General features: G+C 41.1%; 1 protein-coding gene across 1 annotated transcript in view; it reads left to right on the top strand.

The window, feature by feature from the left end:
• PDE7B (phosphodiesterase 7B) overlaps nucleotides 1-24581 on the top strand; it is a 471343-nt gene that overhangs the window by 26094 nt on the left and 420668 nt on the right. The gene's annotated exons all lie outside the window — the stretch shown is intronic.

The raw sequence follows: 24581 nt of genomic DNA, 5'->3' as shown, positions 1-24581 counted from the left end.
ATAAGTCTTGCCTGCTGAAGAACTGAACATTTTCCCAGTTTATGCAGGCTAAAAGAATTAATATGGAGGGAAAACATCTTAAAGAAATCCTGAACTAAGAATTCAAGTAACCAATTGGGCATTTCCAGAAAGTGCAGACTCAGATAAGGAAAAGACTACGTGGCTTAAGGAATATGTACATTTCCTTCTTGTTGGTGTGGTGGTAAATCATTTTGCTATGGACACGTCTATTTAAAGGATAGTGATACTATTTCACAGCAGCTCTATATTAGAGAGGGATATAATTCAGAGATTATTTCTTTCTTTGTACATTAAATGACTCTGAATGATCTTCAATAATGACCGAAAAAGAAGGAAAACACACATGCCAGATTTGAGGACAGTAGGGGTTTATTAGTATGAGTATTTTTGATAGTGCAACAGATGGCTTCAACAAAGACTATAAAACAGTATGAAACTTAAACATTGAGCTTTTCAGTTAATATAGGAAAATTTATACACATTTCGGTGTAATGACAAAAAACATAACCTAGCACTATGCATTTTTTTATCTGTAATATTTTTTAACTATCTGGTTTGAGAGGATTCATTTTTTACTTGAAAAATTTTGGAAGTTATTCATACCAATATTTTGCAAAGGAAACTGCAACCAGAGAGAATAACCAGCTAGAGCAAGATGATAAGGATTTTTTTGGGGTTTATCAATAGAGAATTGCTTAGAGATATCTTTTTTTAATCTCGGGAAAGAATTGTATAACTGGATTTCAAACCATTTCAGTCTCACACATGAATCTCTGCTGGATCTGGTTATTAATAAAGTCATTTGTATGATGACTCTCATTCTTCAACCTTATTTTGACTTTGCTAGCCTGCACCCACTTTTGAGTGGTGAAGGGTAGTCTCCTGTTCTCTCTGCTGGGTAACATTTATTTACATAAATGCTTCAGCTTTCAATTAGTCCAATGAGTGAGTGGCACTTGTGATTCTTATCAAATCTTTGCTGTTTTATTACAGAGCAGAAGAAACTTCAAACCAGGGATTTTAAAATGCTCTTGGACCAGTAAAGGCTTTAAACCTTCTTCAGCGAAAACATTTAATGACAGCTCCTTTGGGAACGCAGCAACTGTTTTCTTCTTTTTGCCTCTTTTTCCACCCTTCAAACTCCCCCAAGAATGTTAATTTTTTTATAGTATTTGTTAAGTGCTTATTATGTGTCAAGCATTGTTCTGAGCTGGGGTAGATACAAGTTAATCAGGCTGTAAGCAGTCCCTGTCCCACAAGGGACTCACAGTCTAAGTAGGAGGGAGAACAGGTATTTAATCCCCATTTTGCAGTGAGGAAAATGAGTCAAAGAGAAGGGAAGTGACTTGCTCAAGGTCACACAGGAGGCAGGTGGTGGATCCAGGATTAGAATCCAGGTCCTCTGGCTCCCAGACCTGTGCTCCATCCACTAGGCAACACTGCTTAATTATACTCAAGGTTCATCTCTGCCCAGTTCTACTTGTTTTAGCAAGAAACATAGGGCCCAATTATTTTTCTAGAAGCATGAGGGGCCCTCAATAATGCCATATGAAAGACCCCCTGGCTCTCTCCATGGATGTTGCTCCTGCTACCCCTGTCAGCCATCTTGCAATATGTTGGCACTCTTAGGGGCTCGTTGAGAGAATGGAGATGATTCAGTGCAACCCATCACCCCAACTGCAAAAGCAAATCAGGTAGTTATTTTGCTGGTGGTGGGTCATTCCTTCTTTATCCTCTCCACTCATTTTAAAGTAAAGGAAATGTGTCTGTTATATTGTTGTATTGTACTCACTCGGGCACTTAGTACACTGCTCTGCACACTTTAAGTGCTCAGTAAATACAATTGGCTAAGATCCTACCTCTTTAGGCAGCCCCTGAGTGGACTTACTATTGCTGTTGAGGCAGCAGGGCTCCTGGTCCCTGAGTAGCCCTATTGAGTAAGGGGCTAGAAAAGGTGTCCAGTCTATTCTTAAGCTTGCACAAGCCACCTAGTCTTGGTAGGGATGAGGGAGGTTGGTGAGAAAGGAATTTCACCCCCTTGCTTCCTACATGCTCTCTTCATTAAAAGCAGGCTAAATTCTGGAAAATCCAAGCAGCCATCAAGAATATATCTTGTGAACTGTGAGTAGTTGGAGGAGCAGCGTCGCTCAGTGGAAAGAGCACGGGCTTGGGAGTCAGAGGTCATTGGTTCGAATCCCGGCTCTGCCATTTGTCAGCTGTGTGACTGAGGGCAAGTCATTTCACTTCTCTGTGCCTCAGTTACCTCATCTGTAAAATGGGGATTAGCTGTGAGCCTCACGTGGGACAACCTGATTACCCTGTATCTACCCCAGCGCTTAGAAAGTGCTCTGCACATAGTAAGCGCTTAACAAATACCACCATTATTATTATTATTATTTAGTATGCAGCTACTGTTGTTTATCAATAATAATGCTAGTAATTGTAACATTTTTAAGTACTTATTCTGTGCCAAGCACTGTACTAAACTCTGGGGTAGATACATATTTAGGTTGGACACAGTCCCTGTCCCAACCAGAGTTCACATTCGAGGTACTGAATAGCAGAACAGGTATTGAATCCCTATTTTAACCAAAAGGAAACTGGGACACAGAGAAATTAAGTGACTTGACCAAGATCACACAGGAGGCAAGTGTGGAACAGGAATTAGATCCCAGGTCCTCTGACTGGCAGGTCCATGTTTTTTTCCATTAGGCAACACAACTTCTCTTGTTTCTATGGGAAAAGGCAGCTCCAGCTGGGGAAGACCTTAGTCATGACAGACTTTATCTTGCCACAGTAAATTCAAGACTCTTCACCACTATGCCCTAACTACTTAAGCTGCTTTGTAACCTCCCTTCTCTCTGGTCCTCCGTTAGTTCCTGCCTCTTTCTTCAAACCTGCTTTTGAACCGTAGCCTGTTTAATCTTTCATGTAGCATACCCTAAACTTGTTTCTACAAATTCTCCCTTAAATCTCACAGATCTTGAAGAATTTACTTCACAGTCCCTCCACAGAAGACACATAGCTTTATTCACTTGAATTTTGTTTTAGATACCAAATGAATTTGGACTTCACCACGGCATTTTTTCCTGAGAATTCTATCTTAGTATTTGGGATATTACACTTGCTATGGTTATATAGTAGGGACTACGATATGTTATGTAGTGGCTGACTATGCCATGGCTAGTTAAAAATGAAATGATATGGCATAAATCATAAGTCTTTATTTTCTTTTTAAGGGGAAAGCAGGCACAGACCTGAACCCTTGGCAAAATTGCTCTTAATTGGTTGTCGTGGCTTGGAAACTAAGGATTGATTGGCATGTTGAGCATTCCTTAAACCCTCTTTCCTTGCATGGTTTAGAATGGCTTATGCAAGTCATTGATGGGGTTGTTCCAGGAGATGTGAGCTGTCATGCCTGTTGTGCTGTATTTATTCTATTCTTGATGTTTCCAATTGATTTTATTGTCTTAAAATTTCTGAAAAGCATAATCTTCCCTTTTCTGAATTAAGCTTCTATGCAGGTCACTGAGTCTCAACTTTCCTGACCCCTTGCAATAAGAATGGAAGTACTCTAGACTGCAAATAAACTTTTCAAAAGCTCACAGAATACTTACTTATGTAAGCTGGGGAAATGCCACTTTCACAAGAAAAGAGCTTTCAGATCTCTGCTGATTGTCCTTTTGTGGGTGTTGACTCACCCCACAGGTTCCTTCCTCTCCCCCATTCCTTGCCTCCAAAAAAAAAAAAGTGACTGTCCATGCAATGGGCTTGCCCTGGATCATAATCAGGGTTATAGTGAATGAATATCCTTTTGCTGGTGGGAGAACTAGAATCTAGGATCTTGGGTCAGGAAGTCAAAAAAAAAGCTAAAGTTTAGGGGACAATGCACCTGCTTGGAAATATGATATGAATCCGAGTGGTTGCCTCGTACTTCTAATCTATCTTCAATATGTTGTTCGAGGTCATTTTGATTAATGTTTTGAACTGCCTGGAGTTCACCAGTATTTTTTTTAATTATGAAAGTAGAGTTGTTCAAAAATCCTATCACTAACATTGGTTGGAACCTTAGGGAATAGAAAACAACAGATGAAAATCATTGCACTGTTTAAAAATCACGAAACAAAGACACTGCTTAAGTGGGAGTGAACTCCACTGAACTCAACTCCCTCCCTCCCCTATCTCTTCACTGATCTCATACAACTAACCCGCAACCTTGGATCACCTCCACAGTAGGCTTCCTCCGCTCCTGTGCTTCAGCAGCCAAGTGCTGCTGGCAGAAATCCAAACACCTGGTTGACCTCATCCATATGAAGTTTATCCTCAACTGCTTTAATTTTGTCCTCTCCTCCACGTGACATTAATTTTTCTCCATCCTTATCGACTCCCATAGCCATTGCCCATGCCAGCTGTTGCAGACGTTTAACTCCCTGCTGAAACCACCTGTCCCTCTGCTCTCCCATCTCTTTAATGTCCTGGTCATGTACTTCATTGTTAACATTGAAACCATCAAGCATGAGCTCTCTGAAATCTCCCCTGTTTGTATCCAGAACATTTCTACTTGGATGACTCACTGACATCTCAAATTTAACATGTTCAAAACAAAACTCTTCATCTTCCCACTCATCTACCTTCTCCTGATTGTCCCTTCACTGTAGTTAACACCACCATCCTCCCTTTTTCATGGTATTGGTTAAGCGCTTACTATGTGCCAGGCACTCTACTAAGCACGGGGAGAGAGACAAGCTAATCAGGTTGGACAGAGTCCTTGTCCCACATTCATTCATTCATTCAGTTGTATTCATTTAGCACTTATTGTGTACAGAACATTGTACTAAGTGCTTGGGAAGTACAGTTCAGCAACGTACAGAGACAATCCCTGCCTACAACAGGCTCACAGTCTAGAAGGAGGGAGAGAGACATCAAAACAAGTAAACAGAAATCAATAGCATCATTATAAATAGAATTATAGATATATACACATCATTAATAAAAACAAATAGAATTATAGTTATAAATATGTACACACACACATATATATATACATATATACATATATATACACAAGTGCTGTGGGCCTGGAGGTGGGGGTAGAGCAAAAAGAATGGGTTGGGGCAATGGGGAGGGGAGAGGGAGTAGAGGCAAAGGGGGCTTAGTCTGGGAAGGCCTCCTGAAGGAGGTGGGCTTTCAGTAGAGTTTTAAAGGGGGAAGTGTGCTAGATTGGCTCACAGGCTTAATCCCCATTTTACGTGAGGAAACTGAGGCACAGCGAAGTTGAATGACTTGCCCAAGGTCACAGAGCAGACAAGTGGCGGAGCCAGGATTAGAACCCTGATCCTTGTAACTCTCAACCCAGGCTCTCTCAGTTAGGCCGCACTACTTCTGCCTATATCACAAGCTCATAACCTTGGCGTTATCCTTGACTCATCTCTCTCATTCAACTCACATATACAACTGTGATGAAATCCTATTGGTTCAACCTTCACAGTATCATTAAGTCCATTAGTGATACTTCTTCATCCGAACTTCTACCTAGCTGAGCCAAGTACTTATCCTATCCCTGTGCCTTGACTACTATATCACATTCCTTCCTGACCTCCCTAACTCTTGTCTTTTCACACTCTTGTCCATACTCCACTCTGCATGATTTTTAAAAAATGTTTAGTGCACTGGGCACTTCTTTCCATTCCTCAAGGACCTCCAGTGGTTGCCTATCCCGGCTTCTCGTTATATCCCGGCTAGACTACTGTGTCAGCCTTCTCTCTGACCTCCTTTCCTCCTCTCTCGCCCCGCTCCGGTCTATTCTTCACTGCGCTGCCCGGCTCATCTTCCCGCAGAAACGATCTGGGCATGTCACTCCCCTTCTTAAACAACTCCAGTGGTTGCCTATCGACCTCCGCTCCAAACAAAAACTCCTCACTCTAGGCTTCAAGGCTCTCCATCACCTTGCCCCTTCCTACCTCTCCTCCCTTCTCTCTTTCCACCGCCCACCCCGCACGCTCCGCTCCTCCGCCGCCCACCTCCTCACCGTCCCTCGGTCTCGCCTATCCCGCCGTCGACCCCCGGGCCACGTCCTCGCACGGTCCCGGAACGCCCTCCCTCCTCACCTCCGCCAAACTCATTCTCTTCCCCTCTTCAAAACCCTACTTAAAACTCACCTCCTCCAAGAGGCCTTCCCAGACTGAGCTCCCCTTCTCCCTCTACTCCCTCTACCACCCCCCCTTCTCCTCTCCGCAGCTAAACCCTCTTTTCCCCTTTTCCCTCTGCTCCTCCCCCTCTCCCTTCCCATCCCCTCAGCACTGTACTCGTCCGCTCAACTGTATATATTTCCATTACCCTATTTATTTTGTTAATGAATTGTACATCGCCTCGATTCTATTTAGTTGCCATTGTTTTTACGAGATGTTCTTCCCCTTGACTCTATTTATTGCCATCGTTCTCGTCTGTCCGTTTCCCCCGATTAGACTGTAAGCCCGTCAAACGGCAGAGACTGTCTCTATCTGTTGCCGACTTGTTCATTCCAAGCGCTTAGTACAGTGCTCTGCACATAGTAAGCGCTCAATAAATACTATTGAATGAATGAATATCCACCTCTACAACAACAGAAACTCCTTCCCGTGTGCTTTAAAGTACTCAATCACCTTGCACCCTGCTACTTTACCTCACTGGTTTCCTACCACAGCCCTGCTTGCACACTTCACTCCTATATTTCCAACTTGCTCACTGTGTCTTCATCTCTTTTATCTCATCACTGATAGCAGGCCCACTTCCTCCTTCCGGCTGGAACTCCCTCTCCCTCCATATATGGTAAACCACCACCCTCCCCATCTTCAAAGTCTTATTAAAATCATATCCCCTCATGAGGCCTTCTCCAATTAAACCCTCTTTTCTCCTACTCTCCCTCTTCTGCATTATCCACACACTTGGATCTATACCCTTAAAACCCTTGATATTCACCCCACCCACAGCATTTATGTACATGTCTGTACTACATTTGTATAAACATCTGCCTCACTGTCAGGTTGTAAGCTCCTTGTGGGCAGGGAGCATCTCTTAGAGCTTAGAACAATGCTATGCAAAATGCCCTTCTCAATAAATACCCTTGACTGATTGATTGGAGAACTCCATCTGACTGGCTAATGTTCACCTGGGCAGAAATTGCTCACGAGGGGATACATGTAGGACACCTCCAGCATTATTTTGTAGTGAGTTATGAGACCCAGGTGGCCTGGAGTCTTCGGCAATGCTAGTCTTCCTGGTCACCACACTTATTCAAAGGTGTTTTCTGACCAAATGACTTCCAGCTTGATAGGTGGGGCATTTGATGATTGGCTTGAGGGTAATAATAATAATAATGTTGGTATTTGTTAAGCGCTTACTATGTGCAGAGCACTGTTCTAAGCGCTGAGGTAGACACAGGAGAATCAGGTTGTCCCACATGAGGCTCATAGTCTTAATCCCCATTTTACAGATAAGGTAACTGAGGCACAGAGAAGTGAAGTGACTTGCCCACCGTCACACAGCTGACAAGTGGCAGAGCTGGGATTCGAACTCACGACTTCTGACTCCAAAGCCCAGGCTCTTTCCACTGAACCACGCTGCTTCTCTAGATAATGGGTAGATAAGGATGAGTTTGGTACCTATTAAGGACCTGCTTTGTGCTAAATCCTACAGTCAATGGAAGCTATGAGATCGGGCACAGACTCGATGAGCCAACTTTCAACAACTGAATTTTAGATCTTTTGACTTGATTGCATTTTTGGTGATTTGTTCTCTCTGGAGTGATGCACATCTTTTTTTTTTTTCACTGAACAAAAAATGCAGTAACGATGTGTTTCATTGTATGAAGCAGTTCAGTGGATTTCATTTTATGTGATTTCTCTTGAAGATTAATGGTTCAATTTCTCATTGTTATCATCTCTCAGATAATATGAAGTCAAGAACTTTATGTCTGAGAGTTATATAGAAAATAAACCTTACACTTAAAACATGCAATATAGTGGTCTCTAATTAGGAAAGAAAATCACAAAATAAATTATTCCTGTTTTCATTCCATATAAAAAGCAATAATGATTGTTGTTAGATCTGAGTTTATAGACATTTTTATTTTATTTCTTAGCTAATCATTTTATCTGTATCCAGAGAGGAGGTATGCACTGCTCTGAATATGCATCTCTCTCTCTACCTTACCTTTCCCAGTTAGTTTAAATAACAAGTGCTCCAGCAGGTGATGTGACAGTCTAAAATTTTGGGAATGTTATACCAATATATATATAATAATGTTGGTATTTGTTTAGCGCTTACTATGTGCAGAGCACTGTTCTAAGCACTGGGGTAGATACAGGGTAATCAGGTTGTCCCACTTGAGGTTCACAGTTAATACCCATTTTACAGATGAGGTAACTGAGGCACAGAGAAGTGAAGTGACTTGCCCAGAGTCACACAGCTGACAAGTGGCAGAGCCGGGATTCGAACCCATGACCTCTGACTCCCAAGCCCGGGCTCTTTTCACTGAGCCACGATAACTACAGAGGATAGGTAGAAATAAGTACTGGGAAGACATATTAGAGGAGGAAAGCTTTCAGGAAGACTCTGAATAGGAGACAAGTGTGTTCTGTTGGATTTGGTAAGAGAGAGGATATTAAGCCGGAGGAACGATGTGAGCGAGGGGACAGATCAATGAATAAATCAATCAATTGTATTTAGTGAGTGCTTACTCTGTGCAGAGCACTGTACTAAGAGCTTGGGAGAGTACAATATAACAGAGTTGATAGGTTCCCTGTCCACAAGGGTGAGCCCGTTGTTGGTTAGGGATTGTCTCTGTTGCTGACTTGTACTTTCCAAGCGCTTAGTACAGTGCTCTGCACACAGGAAGTGCTCAATAAATATGTTTGAATGAATGAATGAATCTTACAGTCTAGAGGGACAGACAGACATTAAAATTAATTATGAATAGAATAATTATGGAAATAATTATGGTACTTGTAAAGTGCGTATTAAGTGGCAAGAACTGTTCTAAGCCCTGGAGTAAGCACAAACCAATCAGGTTGGACTCAGTCCCTGTTCCTAATGGGGCTCACAGGCTAAGTAGGAGGGCGAAGGATTGAATTTCCATTTTATAGATGAGAGAGAAAAATGCTGAATACCTATCATAATTTCAGGTGCAGCATTGGTGCTGGAGGGCCTCTTTTTTTTCTTTACATTTATTGTTCTATACTCTCCCAAGAACCTAGTTCAGTTTTCTTCACCTCAGAGACACTGAGTAAATGCAAATACACTGAGATAATCATTAATGTCATAATATGGAAAGATTCAAAACAAGAGTCACAGTGTCCCAAGAGGCTGATATATATGTGCATACATGTTACACGTGACCTAAATGTAAAAGCAAAGAAAGTCAAAGAAGTTAAAGTAGGCCTGAGGATGGGGTAAATAAAGGGGACAAATCCAAGTGCAAGGTTATCACAGAAGGGTGAGGGAATAGAGGGAAATGAAGGTTTTAGTCGTGGAAGGCATTTTGGGGGAGATGTGCCTTCAACGAGGCTTTGAAAGTGTAGAGAATGAATGTCTTTCACATTAGAAGGTTGCGGGGGAGTTCCAGGCCAGAGGCAGGATGTGGGTGAGGAGTTGTTGGTGAGATTATTGAGATCGAGGTACAGTGAGAAGTTTGGTGCTAGAGGAGCAAAGTGAAAGCACAGCATCATAGTAGCAAATCAGTGAGGTAAGCTAGGAGGGGGCAAGGTGCTTGAGTGCTTTAAAGCCAACTGTAAGGAGTTCCTCTTTGGTGCAGAGGTGGATGGGCAACCACTGAAGGTTCTCAAGGAGAGGGGAAACATGGACTTGAATGAGTTTATAGAAAAATGATCTAGATAGCAGAGTGAAGTAGGAACTGGAGTGGGGAGAGACAGGAGGTAGGGAGGACAGCAAGGAGGCCGATGCAGTAATGAAGGTGGGCTAAGATAAGTGCTTGGATCAATATGGTAGTGGTTTGGAGGAGAGGAAAAGACAGATTATAGAATGTTGTGAAGGTAGAATCAAAATGATTTGGTGACAGATTCAATATGTGGGTTGAATGAGGGAGATGAGTTCAGGATGATGCCAAGAATAATGTTTATATGAGGATATGCTTATGATATCTGATATATATGATATGATATCCCACGCTTATGGGAAGCAGCGTGGCTCAGTGGAAAGAGCCTGGGCTTCGGAGTCAGAGGTCACAAGTTCAACTCCCGGCTCTGCCACTTGTCAGCTGTGTGACTGTGGGCAAGTCACTTCACTTCTCTGTGCCTCAGTTACCTCATCTGTAAAATGTAAAATAAAAAATCTGTAAACTGTGAGCCTCACGTGGGACAACCTGATTCCCATGTGTCTACCCCAGCGCTTAGAACAGTGCTCTGCACATAGTAAGCGCTTAACAAATACTAATATTATTATTATTATATGATATACGATAGGATATACTTATGACAATAATGCTTGTGCGACAAGGAGGATGGTGACGCTGTTTACAGTAGTACAGGGCCTGACATATTGTAAATGCTTAACAAATGTCATTAAAAAAGTCAAGAGGGGTCAGGGTTTGGGTGGAAAGATGAGGAGTTGCTCTGTTTTGGACATGTTAAGTTTGAGGTGTTTGTGGTACATCCAAAAAGAAATGTGTTGAAGGCAGGAGGATATATTAGACTGCAGAGAAGAAAAGAGACATTACTGTTGTCATTATCTAATGAAAAGTCATTAGGCAGTTTGCTATTGTTATTTAGGGCCTGACATCTCCTTCAGTTTAATTAATGATTCTTAATTCCCAGTGCTATGAACATTAAACTGTAAAATAATCTTCTGCAAAACTCTATTCTTGCTTTCCGCTATAACATTTTATCTGAAAATATCTATTTTTCCCCCTCATGTGAAGTTCAGAACAAAAATACAGTACTTCTCATCGATGGCAAAGTATGATACTACTGTCGCCTACACACAATGCTATCATGCATCTATAAGAATCAATAAAGTCAATGAGTGATATTTATTGAGTGCTTACTGTGGGCAGAACACCATAGTACACACTTCGGAGAGTTCAGTACAACAGAATTGGTAGACATTCCCTGCCGACAGCAAGCTTGCAGTCGTGGCTCAGTGGAAAGAGCCTGGGCTTGGGAGTGAGAGGTCATTGGTTCGAATCCCGGCTCTGCCACTCGCAGCTGTGTGACTGTGGGCAAGTCATTTAACTACTCTGTGCCTCAGTTACCTCATCTGTAAAATGGGGATTAACTGTGAGCCTCAAGTGGGACAACCTCATTACCCTGTACCTACCCCAGTGCTTAGAACAGTGCTCTGCACATAGTAAGCGCTTAACAAATACCAACATTATTATTAGAGTCTAGAGCAACTTTCTTTGAAAAACTTCTAAGTATTTTCATACCCATTTTTCCTTGAAGTTTTTTGTTTTGCATTGACTAGATAAGTGGAAGATTTTTGAAGAATGTTTTAAATATAACAGGCTTTTCTCTATGCCTGTGTAAAGTATTTATATTAATGTTTTCCTCCCATCTCTAGACAGACTGTCAGTTCCTTGTGAGCAGGGAATGTGTCTACCAGCTCTGTTGTATTGTACTCTCCCAAGCACTTAGTACCACTGATTGATTGTTTTGCAAGTATCCATCTTCTCCATATTCCATTCAGTCATTTATTGAGCACTTACTGTGTGCAGAGCACCGTTCTAAGTGCTTGGAAAGTACAATTCAGCAACAAAGAGAAACAATCCCTGCCCACAATGAGCTCACAGTCTAGAAGGGGGGAGACACATCAAAACGAGCAAACAGGCATCAATAGCATCAATATAAACAGACCTATAGGCATATATACATCAAAACAAGTAAATATGCATTCATTTAGATAGAATTATAGATATATATGTATATATATATGTATACATATATACGCAAGTGCTGTGGGGCGGCATTTTCCTGTCATTTTCCCTTTCCCCATAGCCCTTTGATTCCATAATTAAAGATCTTTGATCATTCTTTCATCAGGCCTGTTTCTTTCTCTCTGCATCCCTCTCCCCATGACGTTTTTATTCAAAATGCATTGATTCCTAGTACTCCACTTCCTAAATCATGACTTTGTTTTGAAAAACAAAAGCAACATTCAAACCTGTCCTATTTGCTAGCCATCAACTCCAGGATGCCTTCCCAAATTAACTTCTAATTCTCTGCCCCATTTATAGCCTCTCAATTGTCATTTTAGCACCTCTGAGCCACTGAAGCATTGAAGTGCTTATAATTCCCTAATATCTTTTATGAACAACCCATACACACACACACACACATATATATAGATAGATTTTAAAGAGAGGCAGAGAGGAGAGGATATATCTATTTATAGATATATATAGATATATATGTGTGTGTATATATATATATATACACAAACCTTCTAAATTGTAAGCTCCTGTGGTCAGGTAAACGTGTCTACATACTCTGTTTTCCCCTCTCAAAATTCCATCTAAGGGAGGGAGAGTGAACTAGAGGACTACCCTTTCCATTTCTTGCTTGAGCAGTGGCTAGCGAGTGGAAGGCAATCTGCTACAAGTCAAACTTACCTGTGCAGGGCAGGAGTGGCAATGAGAGACTCGGGTTGACTGCGAGGAAGAAAGCAATGGTAAAACACTCCTTTATTTTTACCAAGAAAACTGTGGAACCACTACCAGAATGATTGCAGATGGAGGTGGGTATCTGGGAGAGATGTGTCCATGAAGTTGCTAAGGGCCAGAGACGATTTGACAGCATAAGACAAGACTCTGCTGTACTGTACTCTTCAAAGTGTGCAGTATGGTATTCTGCACAAAGAAAGCCTCCGTAAATATTGATTGATTACCTCTTCCTTTCGGTTATTTATTTTAGTGTCTCTCACCTGATTGTAAATTCCTTGAGAGCAGGGAGAGCAGTAAACAAATTCTATTATTCATTCATTCGATCATATTTATCGAGCACTTACTGTGTGCAGAGCACTGTTCTAATCACTTGGAAAATACAATTTGGCACCAAATAATAATAATGGCATTTGTTAAGCGCTTACTATGTGCAAAGCACTGTTCTAAGCGCTGGAGAGGATACAAGGTGATCAGGTTGTCCCACATGGGGCTCACAGTCTCAATCCCCCTTTTACAGATGAGCTAACAGAGGCACAGAGAAGTTAAGTGACTTGCCCGAAGTCACACAGCTGACAAGCAGCTGAGCCGGGATTTGAACCCATGACCTCTGACTCCCAAGCTGGTGCTCTTTCCACTGAGCCACGCTGCTTCTCCAACAAATAGAGACAATCCCTACCCAACAACAGGCTCACAGTCTTGAAGGAATGAGATAGACAACAAAACAAAACAAGTAGACAGGCATCAATAGAATAAACAGGCATCAATAGCATTATACTCTTATACTTATTATACTCTTTCAAATGCTTAGTATGGTGCTCTGCACACATTAGGGCATCAAAGATATTGTTGTTTGATTCTGGTATTTTTGTACCCTCTTCTCACTGTTTCCAGAAGGATCTTACTGTTGGGCATCCGGCTATCACTTGACTCTTTCTCTACTTCCACCTCAATCATAAGACATACCCTGATCCACACCCAAAACTTTAATTATTTTAGGCAAACTATCAACTTCTTACAATTTTTCAGTCTCAGCACCCACTCCATCCCCAAACCTCCATAGTAATAATAACGATGTTATTTTTTAAGTGCTTCTTATGTGCCAAGCACTGTTCCGTATTTACAAATCCTTACACTCAGTTGTTTTCCCTACCTATAATTTATGCAAAGTCTTTGCCTACTGCTCGATTTTAAGCTTCTTGAGGGCAGGAATCAATTGCACTCTCCCAAGAACTGAGTAAAGTGCTTGGTGCACAATAAGCACTCACATGATTGATTGATTGGTCATTTTCTCATCACCTTCATTTCTCAATGTCCTTCAAACTCCATTTTATATGTCATTTCCCTAATATATCTTTTTCCAGGTTCAATATATTGCCCTCCCCACTTTGTCTTTATTACATTATTTCCTTCAATTTTTTGTTACTTCCTTGTCAGAAACCATGTCTTTCTATGTTTCAGTCCTTTGAGTGAGGACTGAACCCTTTCATCAATGACAGATGAGGATAGGGAAACCTAAAACTTTTTCTTCAGTTTCCTTCCCCATTCTCCCATCAGAATTGAAACATACAATTTTTAAAAATCTGTATGAATCATTCCCAGCCCATATTCAGTGGGAGGAAAGTCTGCCAACTGTCTTTTGACAATACTAGTCTTATTGTTCCATCAAATGATAAAAAAATACTGTTAGAGAAACCACCCAGCTAGTTGGCAATTTTCAGAAATTATTTATGTGTAAAGAAACAAGAAATGAAAACTGCTTAATGAGGCAGACTCTGTTCCAGAGAGACAATCTCCATATCCTGGGGTTTTACTTTTTGTCTGTCTTTCCTCTAAAACTCTATGTTTCACATGGTTGCATCCACCATTATTCACCCCTAGTCTGCTATGTGACCTTGGACAAGTCACTTAACTTCTCTGTGCCTCAGTTCCCTCATCTGTAAAATGGGAATTAAGAATGTGAGTCCTGTGTGGACTTGGACTGTGTCTAACCTGACTAGCTTGTATCTACCCCAGCATTTAATACACTTCCTGGCATGTAGGAAGTACTTAACAAATACCACTTTTAAAAAATGGGTTCATTCTCCATTCTTATCCATTCACTGTTGAAATACTGGTCACACTTCTGTATACCATTACCCTTTTCAAACTCAGATTGTAACTCATATGTTTACATTGTTTTAAACTAAACCGTGCTTTGTCTTGTCAGGTTCAATAGGCAACCTTTGTATGTCCTCTTACACAGATGGCCCTTCACTGCATAGTTTTGAACTATAATAGGTATCACACTCTAGAGAGAGGATATTACCAAGTCGCCTATTTTTGATATCTCTCTCTCATAGATGGGGATGTCTAACATATCATCATGATTCTCTTTTTCATAAGCTTTTCTAAATCTTCGAGCATTCTAACCACTTAGTCAACCTTTGCTTTTCAAGGCTTTCACAACAAGCAGTCCCACTGATTCCATAATTATCATCTTGCTTTTCATCTGCTTGAAAAAAACTTTTTTATTGTCTTTGGTAAATCTTGTAAGGTATAGCTTATATTCCTTTTCAGCCAACTTGATTTCTTTACGACTCACCTGATGTTCTTTATGGACTTTTTCTCCTTCAATCAATCAGTCAATCAATCAGTCCTATTTATTGAGGGCTTATTATGTGCAGAGCCGTGTACTAAGTGTTTGGGAGAGAATAATACAAGAGTTGTTAGAGACATTTCCTACTCACACTGAGTTTACAATCTAGAGGATCTTTCCACTTTAAAGAAAATGGTCATTTTCCCTAAAAGCCCTTCTCTACTTTGCCAATTAACCAAGCAGGGTTTTACTGAGTTTCTTTGTGTTGCTGTTGTTTGATTACAGTTTTGTCTGGCCTTTCAGGGTATTTTAAAATAAACTCCAACCTTGTTTTAGGCTATTTAATTTTTGTAGTTAATCCCATCAGTTTTTTTCCCCTAAGGATCACATTTTAACATTCTTTTTTGGAAAATTTGTTCTCAGTGAACTTTATTTTTGTTGTTTGGCCTTCCCTCTTCAACAACATTGTAAAGTTTTGTTGTTTTGTGAAGGCCAAATGAACATATACATCCTGCACCATATCCTGACCTCTACTCAGCATTGTCAGCATATTATCTCTCCTTTGAAGTTATAGAACTAGTTGCTCTAGAAAACATTTTCTTTTATCCTATCCAAAAGTTGACCTTCACTACTTTTGGTGAATTTATTCAACCAATCAGAGAATGATCTCCCCCTTTTATTACATCCCTTAGTTTTGCAGCTTTTTCATTTTTACCTGACATTTAAGACTCCTTCCTAATCCTGATTAAGTGCTTTATTGAGCAGTCCTAGAAAGATATTTTTGCTTAATCAGTGATATTTACTGAGCACTTACTGTGTACCAAGCACTGCATTAAGCATATGAAGGAGAACAGTACAGTAGAGTTGGTAGACCTGTTCATAGAGTTTAGGGTCCAGAAAGGTCTAGTTCAAAGTGAACCTGTTACTCAGGTGTGGGAATTCCAGCTTTTGGGATTCCATAAATATCTTTTCTAGATAGATCTTTAGGTCATTAACTCCATGTTTCTAGCATACATTCCCCAGATCAGCCCCAATCATTCCTCTAAGTCTTCTCTACTTTATACCCTCTCACCAGTGCATCCCACCGGTTTTGGTTTGTACACCAAATTTCGGAATTGTGAATTGCATCAACATTACTAGTCTAGATTGTAAACTTGATGATGATGATGATGGCATTTGTGAAGCACTTACTGTGTGCAAAGCACTGTTCTAAGTGCTGGGGTAGATACAAGGTAATCAGGTTGTCCCACGTGAGCTCACAGTCTCAATCCCCATTTTACAGATGAGGTAACTGAGGCACAGAGAAGTTAAGTGACCTACCCAAAGTCACACAGCTGACAAGTGCGGAGCGGGGATTTGAACCCGTGACCTCTGACTCCCCAGCCCAGGGTCTTTCCACTGAGCCATGCTGCTTTGGAAATGTATCTACCATCTCGATTGTATTGTACTCTCCCAAGTGCTTAGTACAGTGCTGTGCACACAGTAAGTGCTCAATAAATATCACTGGTTGATTGATTATTAGTGTATTTGGTTATGGGTCCAATGCTATATGTATGTACGTAGTTAAAGCAAACCCTTAAGTTGAGTTTTCCAGAATTAGGAGCCCTGAATTCTTCCACTCTGCTTCCCCCTTTGTTTCTTGAGATATACTATTTTAGCTTAGGAGAATGTCAGTAGAGACATTTGGAGCCTCGGTGCCTTCTGTGAGATGCATTAAGAAGTGTTGGTACGAGAGCATCAAGCATTGATTGTGTATGACGTGCCTGGGGGACCCGATGGATCCCTGCCCTATAGGAGTAGACCTATAGATCAAAAGCAGCATGGCCCAGTGGATAGAGCACAGATTTGGGAGTCAGAAGAACCTGGGTTCTAATCCCAGCTCTGCCACTTGTCTGCTGTGTGACCTTGGGCAAGTCACTTCTCTGTGCTTCACTTGCCTCATCTGTAAAATGGGGATTGAGACTGTGAGCTCCATGTGGGACAGGGACTGTGTCCAACTTGATTTGCTTGTATCCGCCCCAAAGCTTAGTACAGTGCCTGGCACATATTAAGCATTTAAGATACCACAGTTATTATTATTATTGACCAATATGGCAAATTTATTTGTACTTATACTATTTCTAGATGGAGTCTTATGATTTTATTCTAATATGTAGTTTGCAAGGTATGTAATGTTCTCTTCTAAAAGTATTATGTGACCCATTAAGTACCCCAGAAGAGGTACATTCTGACCTAAATCTTCCTAATCTACTGAACTCAGTGGTTGTCATTGTCATTTTCCAAACACATTTCAAATTGAATCCACCATATCCATTTGAAATGTTTGCTTTTTTTTCTGGAATCCTAGAAAATTGAATGGTTAGAACATCCTTTTGCATTTTTTGAAAGTTTGCAAAGTTTAAAAGTTTTCAAACTTCTTGTTGATACCTAAGATGTCAACCAGAGTTCGGGAAGTTTTCCTAACAGTTTTTCTGTTTTGTTTTTTCTTCCAAACAGCATAAGTCATTTATTCTTTCAAGTCATTTAACTGGAAAATTCATCATTCTTGGGTTCTGGAAACATGAAATGGTGTACCCTGGTAAAAGGGATTAATGAAAATTGAAATTGCAATTTTGGCTTAATTTGTGATGCCAAAAAGGTGGTTTTGATCAAAAGACAAAAGAACCAGCTCTGAAAGACTTCAAAATTGCACATACAAAAAGTATTGGATATGGGGAGACTTTATTTCTCGAAAATTGAATGCAGGTTTATGCTGTTAGGCTTATATTATATGTTTCTAGAGGAATGGGATTGTGTTTCACTTGTTTATGAAAAATAATGAATAAGTAGGCTTTAGTAGATTTTTTTGATAGTGATAAGAAACTTGGTTGCAGCAAAAGAAGCTGTGGAAGAAGGGAATTCCTTGAGATTATGATGGAGAAAATGATGACTACCAAAATAACCGCACTTAATAATGATAATAATAATGATGGCATTTGCTAAGCACTTACTATGTGTCAAGCACTGTTCTAAGCGCTCGGGTAGATACAAGGTAGTCAGGTTGTCCCAGGTGGGGCTCACAGCCTTAATCCCCATTTTACAGATGAGGTAACTGAGGTATAGAGAAGTTAAGTGACTTGGCCAAAGTCACATAGCTGATAAGTGGCAGAGTTGGGATAAGAACCCACAACCTCTGACTCCCAATCCCATGCTCTTTCCACTAAGCCACGCTCTTCCACCATGGTGCTTCCCAGCAACCTTCCCTTTCCAACCACTATACTATTTCTAGATGGATTCTGATGATTTTATTCTGTTAATATGTAGTTTGCATAAGCCAGCCTTAATAGTCCAGCCTTTCTCTCTGCACTTTCTTCCCTTGCCTCCTCTCTCCTCCCCTATCTCTGTTGTCCTCCTCCTTCATAGAAACTCTCTTTATTGTGTGCCAATTCTTCTTCCCCAGGAACCAGGTAAGCCTATGAATTTTTTTTTTTTATGGTCACACAGCAGATAAGTGGCAGAGCTGGAATTAGAACCTATGACCTTCTGACTCATTCATTCATTCAATAGTATTTATTGAGCTCTTACTATGTGCAGAGCACTGTACTAAGCGCTTGGAATGAACAAGTCGGCAACAGATAGAGTCCCTGCCGTTTGACGGGCTCCGTCCACTATGCCGTGCTGCTTACTATGTTCAGAGCACTCTACTAAGTGTTTGGGAGAGTACAATACTGCAGAATTAGTAGACATGTTCCCTGCTCATAACAAACTGACAGACTGTAGGTAAGTGCTCTGAGTTTCACACTTCAGAGGAAATAATAACTGTGGCATTTGTTAAGTGTTTACTATGGGCAAAGCACTAGGGTAGTAATAATAATAATAATAACTTTGGTATTTGTTAAGCTCTTACTATGTGCCAGGCACTGTACTAAGTGCTGGGGTGGATACAAGGAACTCAGGTTAGACACAGTCCGTGTCCTACATGGGGCTCACAGCCTTAATCCCTATTTTACAGATAGGGTAATAGAGGCATAGAGAAGTGAAGCAACTTGCCCAAGCTCACATAGCAGACATATGATGGAGTCAGGATTAATAATAATAATAATAATTATGGTATCTGATAAGCGCTTACTATGTGCAGAGCACTGTTCTAAGTGCTGGGGTAGATACAGGGTAATCAGATTGTCCCGTGTGGGCTCACATTTTTTTAATCTCCATTTTTACAGATGAGGTAACTGAGACAGAGAAGTTAAGTACCTTGCCCAAGGTCACACAGCTGACAAGTGGCAGAGCCGGGATTTGAACCCATAACCTCTGACTCCCAAGCCCGGGCTCTTTCCACTGAGCCACGTTATTAAACAGGTTTGTTCTTTCATAAATGTATGCAAAGCAAGTTATGAGGCCTAGTGAATAGAGCAAGGGCCTAGGAGGCAGAGGGTTCTAATCCCCAGCTCTGCCACCTGCCTGCTGTGTGACCTTAGGTCGAGTCACTTTGTTTCCCTGTGCCTCAGTTTCCTTAGCTGTAAAATGGGGATTAAATATCTGTCCACCTTCCCACTTAGACTGTGAGCCCATTGAGAGCCAGGGACCCAATTATCTTACATCTCCCTAGCATTTAGAACGATGCTTGGAACAGAGTAAGCATTTAACAAATATTATAATTATTATTATAAAAAAATCAAAATGGAAAATTTCTGAGTTGTTAGTCGCTCATTTTATTGAGTGTTGTGTGCAGAGCACTGTACAAAGTGCTTGAGAGAGTACAATCTAACAATGAATGGACACATTCCCTGCCCACCATGAGTTTACAATCTGGAGGGAGCTTATAATAAATGTTGGTATTTGTTAAGAACTTACTATGTGCAGAGCACCATTCTAAGCGCTGGGGGAGATACAGGGTAATAAATTGTCCCACATGAGGCTCACAGTCTTCATCCCCATTTTACAGATGAGGGAACTGAGGCACCGAGAAGTTAAGTGACTTGCCCACAGTCACACAGCTGACTAGCGGTGGAGCCGGAATTTGAACCCATGACCTCTGACTCCCAAGCCCGGGCTCTGTCCATTGAGCCACGCTGCTTCTCATGATTTAGTTGCTTATAGATCAGCAAAATTCAGGCTTTCAAAGACAGTAAAAATGGTGCTGACTGCCCATGAGGAGACTCCAGCAGGGGAGAAGCTCATGCCCATTGCTCTCCACTTACCCACAGCACCACTTTGCCTAACATATAGAGGGCTAGAAGCAGGAAAAGGTAAAAAAAAAAAAAAAGAAAAAGACCATGTTGATGCTTCTGACTGGCATGTGCTCCCCTGGTCGGTGATCATGGCTCAAAGGTAAATCACTGTTGAAGCGATCTTCTTCTCACTGATTTCTGATAACTTGCTATAACTTCCCAGCTGTTTGGCTATTTGTAACCTCAGCTGATTCCGCTCCGTTGTGTCCACCACAGTTCTGTCAGGTCACCAAAATACACGTGAAAAAATATATATCATAAAACTCTCCGGTTAACTGCCAACTCTCCATATTGTGAATGTGTGTCTGTGTTTTATTTCTCCTCCACTTTGAAGAGAAGGCATTCGTCCAGTTTTACAATAATAATGTTGGTATTTGTTAAGCGCTTACTATGTGCAGAGCACTGTTCTAAGCGCTGGGGTAGATACAGGGTAATCAGGTTGTCCCACGTGAGGCTCACAGTCTTCATCCCCATTTTACAGATGAGGTCACTGAGGCACAGAGAAGTGAAGTGACTTGCCCACAGTCACACAGCTGACAAGTGGCAGAGCTGGGGTACTGTGTTCCACTGGTCTTCCCCTGTCTGATATAGACCTGGTCCTGGGCACAAATATGTCCTATAATTTTTTCCTAAAGTATCCCCAACCTCCGTCTGTCTTGACTGTTCCTGCCCCTGGGTTGGAAGCAGCACCCTGTTGACCAAAAGCTAGGAGGGAAACGCAATGGTCTGGAACATGAGGGGTGGATTCAGATTAAGGTTGGCTAAATATCATGAGTGACATCCCTATGTTAGAGAAGCAGCGTGGCTCAGTGGAAAGAGCCTGGGCTTGGGAGTCAGAGGTCATGGGTTCGACTCCCGGCTCTGCCACCTGTCAGCTGTGTGACTGTTGGCAAGTCACTTCACTTCTCTGGGCCTCAGTTACCTCATCTGTCAAATGGGGATTAACTGTGAGCCTCACGTGGGACAACCTGATTACCCTCTATCTACCCCAGTGCTTAGAACGGTGCTCTGCACATAGTAAGCGCTTAACGAATACCAACATTATTATGTTATGCTGTGCGCCCTATGTAAGGCAAACAGTAGCACCCATATCTTGAGGCCTCAGATTTGCAAGGGCAGTCAATGGCTCCTCCACTACCTCTTTAGCCACCTTGTTTTGGGGGGGATTTTCACGTCAGTGAATCTTTCCTATAGAGAAAGAGTGTGGTCTAGTGGAAACAGCAAGGGTCGGGAGTCAGAGGAAAAGGATTCTAATCCTGGCTCTGCCACTTGCCTGCTGTGTGATCTTAGGCAAGTCACTTAACTTCTCTGTGCCTCATTTGCCTCATATGCAAAATGAGGATTAAGACTCTGAGCCCTGAGTGAGACAAGGACTCCATCCAATCCGATTATCTTGGCCCCATGTGGGACCTCATTATCATGTATTCAGTAGTATTTATTGAGCGCTTACTATGTGCAGAGCACTATCTATCCCAGTGCTTAGAACAGTGTGACACATAATAAGTGCTTAACAGTTACCACAGTTATTCTCACCCTCTAGACTGTAAACTCATTTTGAGCAGGGAGTGTGTCTGTTATACTGTTACACTGTACCCTCTCAAGCGCTTAGTACAGTGATCTGTACACAGTAAGCTCTCAATAAATACAATTGACTGACAATTATTATATTTTAAACTCACAGAAGGCTGGGCACAAATTCTTTCACAGACCACCTTCTGCATCCAACTGTTTAATGCAGTGCCTTTTGGGTTAGTTAATAAATCCTTCTCGATGATTCATCCATTCACTCATTCCATCAATTCTATTTATTGAGCACTTACGGTGTGCAGAGCACTGTGCTAAACACTTGAGAGAGTACAATATAACAATAAGCAGACACATTCCCTGCTCACAGTGAGCTTACAGTCTAGAGGGGGTTGGATGATTGCAACGAACAATCTTTCCCTTTAAAGAAAGACCATGGCAGGCTCGGAAAGCGGGATTTTCTGCTTCAGAGAGTTGTGATGCTCTTATCGTGGACCCTAATCTTAGAGCATTGCCTTTGGGAGTAGAGATTGGGTTAAGTCTTTCAGACAGGTCTGGTGACTTGGAGGCGGAACCCCTGGGTGTGTTTTGCAATCGAACTGTTCTCTTCCCTACAAACTCCATTCCAGAGCTTCAGTTCGGTGCAGCCCTTTGTTGCCCCCTCTTGAAAAAAATGAGAAAATTACAGATAAAAGCAGAAAAAAGCAACCTTAGGAGTTAACCAATGACCCTGCATGACAATAATCCACAGTCATGTGAAGTAGAGAGCTAAGGTGTCGAGGAAGAATTGACGAAGATGGATATTTAATAGATGTTCTCAAAGGCGTCATGGACTATGAAATGGATAAGATGGTTTTCCTTAGGGAAGAGTCCTATAGAAACATAACCAGTGAAAAGCCATTTGGGTTTCAATGGCCTTAAATCCCTCTTTGAGCAATAACGGACCGTTAACTAGTCTGTTCATTACATAACACATTCATATGGCCATCCTAATCCTCTACTACTAATTGCTCCAGCAGAGTACAAAGTAGTGTATTTAAGTTTGAGTTGTTTTCAGTTATTGGAGCCAGTTTTCTCTTATTCTTGACCCTATTTATGGAAAGATAGTTCTGGTCATTTGGTGGCCTTTAAAATATGTCATTATTGAAGTCAACTGTTACTTTTAACATTACACAGCACACACATACTATAATGACACAGACTACTAGCTGCAAATTATTGCTATGAGGAGTATCAAAATTCAGAATGGTAATGCTCTTTGAATAAGAAATTTTTCCTTTGCAATGAAAAGTGTTCTGGTAATGCTAATAAGAGTTTTGAAAGTTATATGGAGTCAGATTCCAGTAGTTCTTTGAAAATATTTCATCTCAGTGATTTTGCAAAACTGCGGGTGTTCAAGATGAAGCAATTTCCAAGAATTGTATAGTTTTTATATTCAACAAGGTTCAGTGGTAATTTTATGGAATTGGAAAAATAATGGGACAGTTTTGCAAAGTCTATAACATTCATGTAGACTTTAATTTTTCAGTTTGTGCCATGTGGCACGAAGGAACAATACAAATGTTTGCCAACCTCGAGAATGAAAAGCCAATGAAAGTAATATAAAAACCAACAGATCAGAGGGCTTTGTTTTTCTTTTTTTCACTCTATGCAACTGCCCCAAGGGATTTCCCATAAAGTTGGATGGAGTGTGAATTGGCCCCTAAAACAAAGTGGGGCGTCACAGGAGGGGGTGAGCAATTTTATTTCATTTACAAATGAAAACAATTTCACAGAGGTTTTATTTTGCTGCACGCGTCCCTGTATACATCTCCAGCAGTGTTTGTACATCCCAGAATATATCTGTGGGCAGTTTTCTTCCCATAGATAGTATTTTGTCATACAGATCTCATGTATCAATGCCATAGTTATTGGTTGGAAAGCTGTCCAACACCTGAATTTCTCCTCCCTTTAATTTACAATGTTGAGGCCATTATGATCTAGACAGATGAGTTAATCCTTTCCCAACTACGTATCCAATCATTTGTCTAATTCCTCAAGCCCTAAGATTTCTGGAACCATCTTGAGTTCTGTAGCTCGAGAAGGCTGCTAAGCAGCTCAGTTTTGTTCGTATATGGTTACCACACTCAATTGGCTCACTGAAAGTATTTTTCTTTCTCTTGCTCTGCTGACATGAACTTGGGAACCCAGTTGAGAAAATCCACTAACTGAAAATAAACAAGCAAAAAAGAAAAAAACCCAAACCAATTAGGGGCAGGAGAACTTGGAAATTTATTGAGGGTGGTGAAATTACTAGAACACTGATTTGGACAATAATAGAAAGTTTTAAAAGTTTCAGATATAAACTGCTTTGGGAAGAACTTTTTTTTTCTTTTTCCATGGGAGAGTTACTCAACTTATGATGGCATGAAGGACCACACAGAGGTGGAAAAACGTCTAGCAGCCAACCTGATGGCAAAAAGCTCAGATTTAAAAAAAACACCAACCTGCAAAATTGAAAAGAATGTACAATTCAGTGGTTTGAAAATCTATACAGCATTAATGTCTCCCGCCTCTGTTTGTTTTTGAATGAAAGGCAGTTGAAGCCTGTTGTGGGCAG

This window comes from Ornithorhynchus anatinus, chromosome 2 (assembly GCF_004115215.2).
Source record: "Ornithorhynchus anatinus isolate Pmale09 chromosome 2, mOrnAna1.pri.v4, whole genome shotgun sequence".
Classification (NCBI taxonomy): Eukaryota; Metazoa; Chordata; class Mammalia; order Monotremata; family Ornithorhynchidae; genus Ornithorhynchus; species Ornithorhynchus anatinus.
This window is presented reverse-complemented; position numbering and strand designations above follow the sequence as displayed.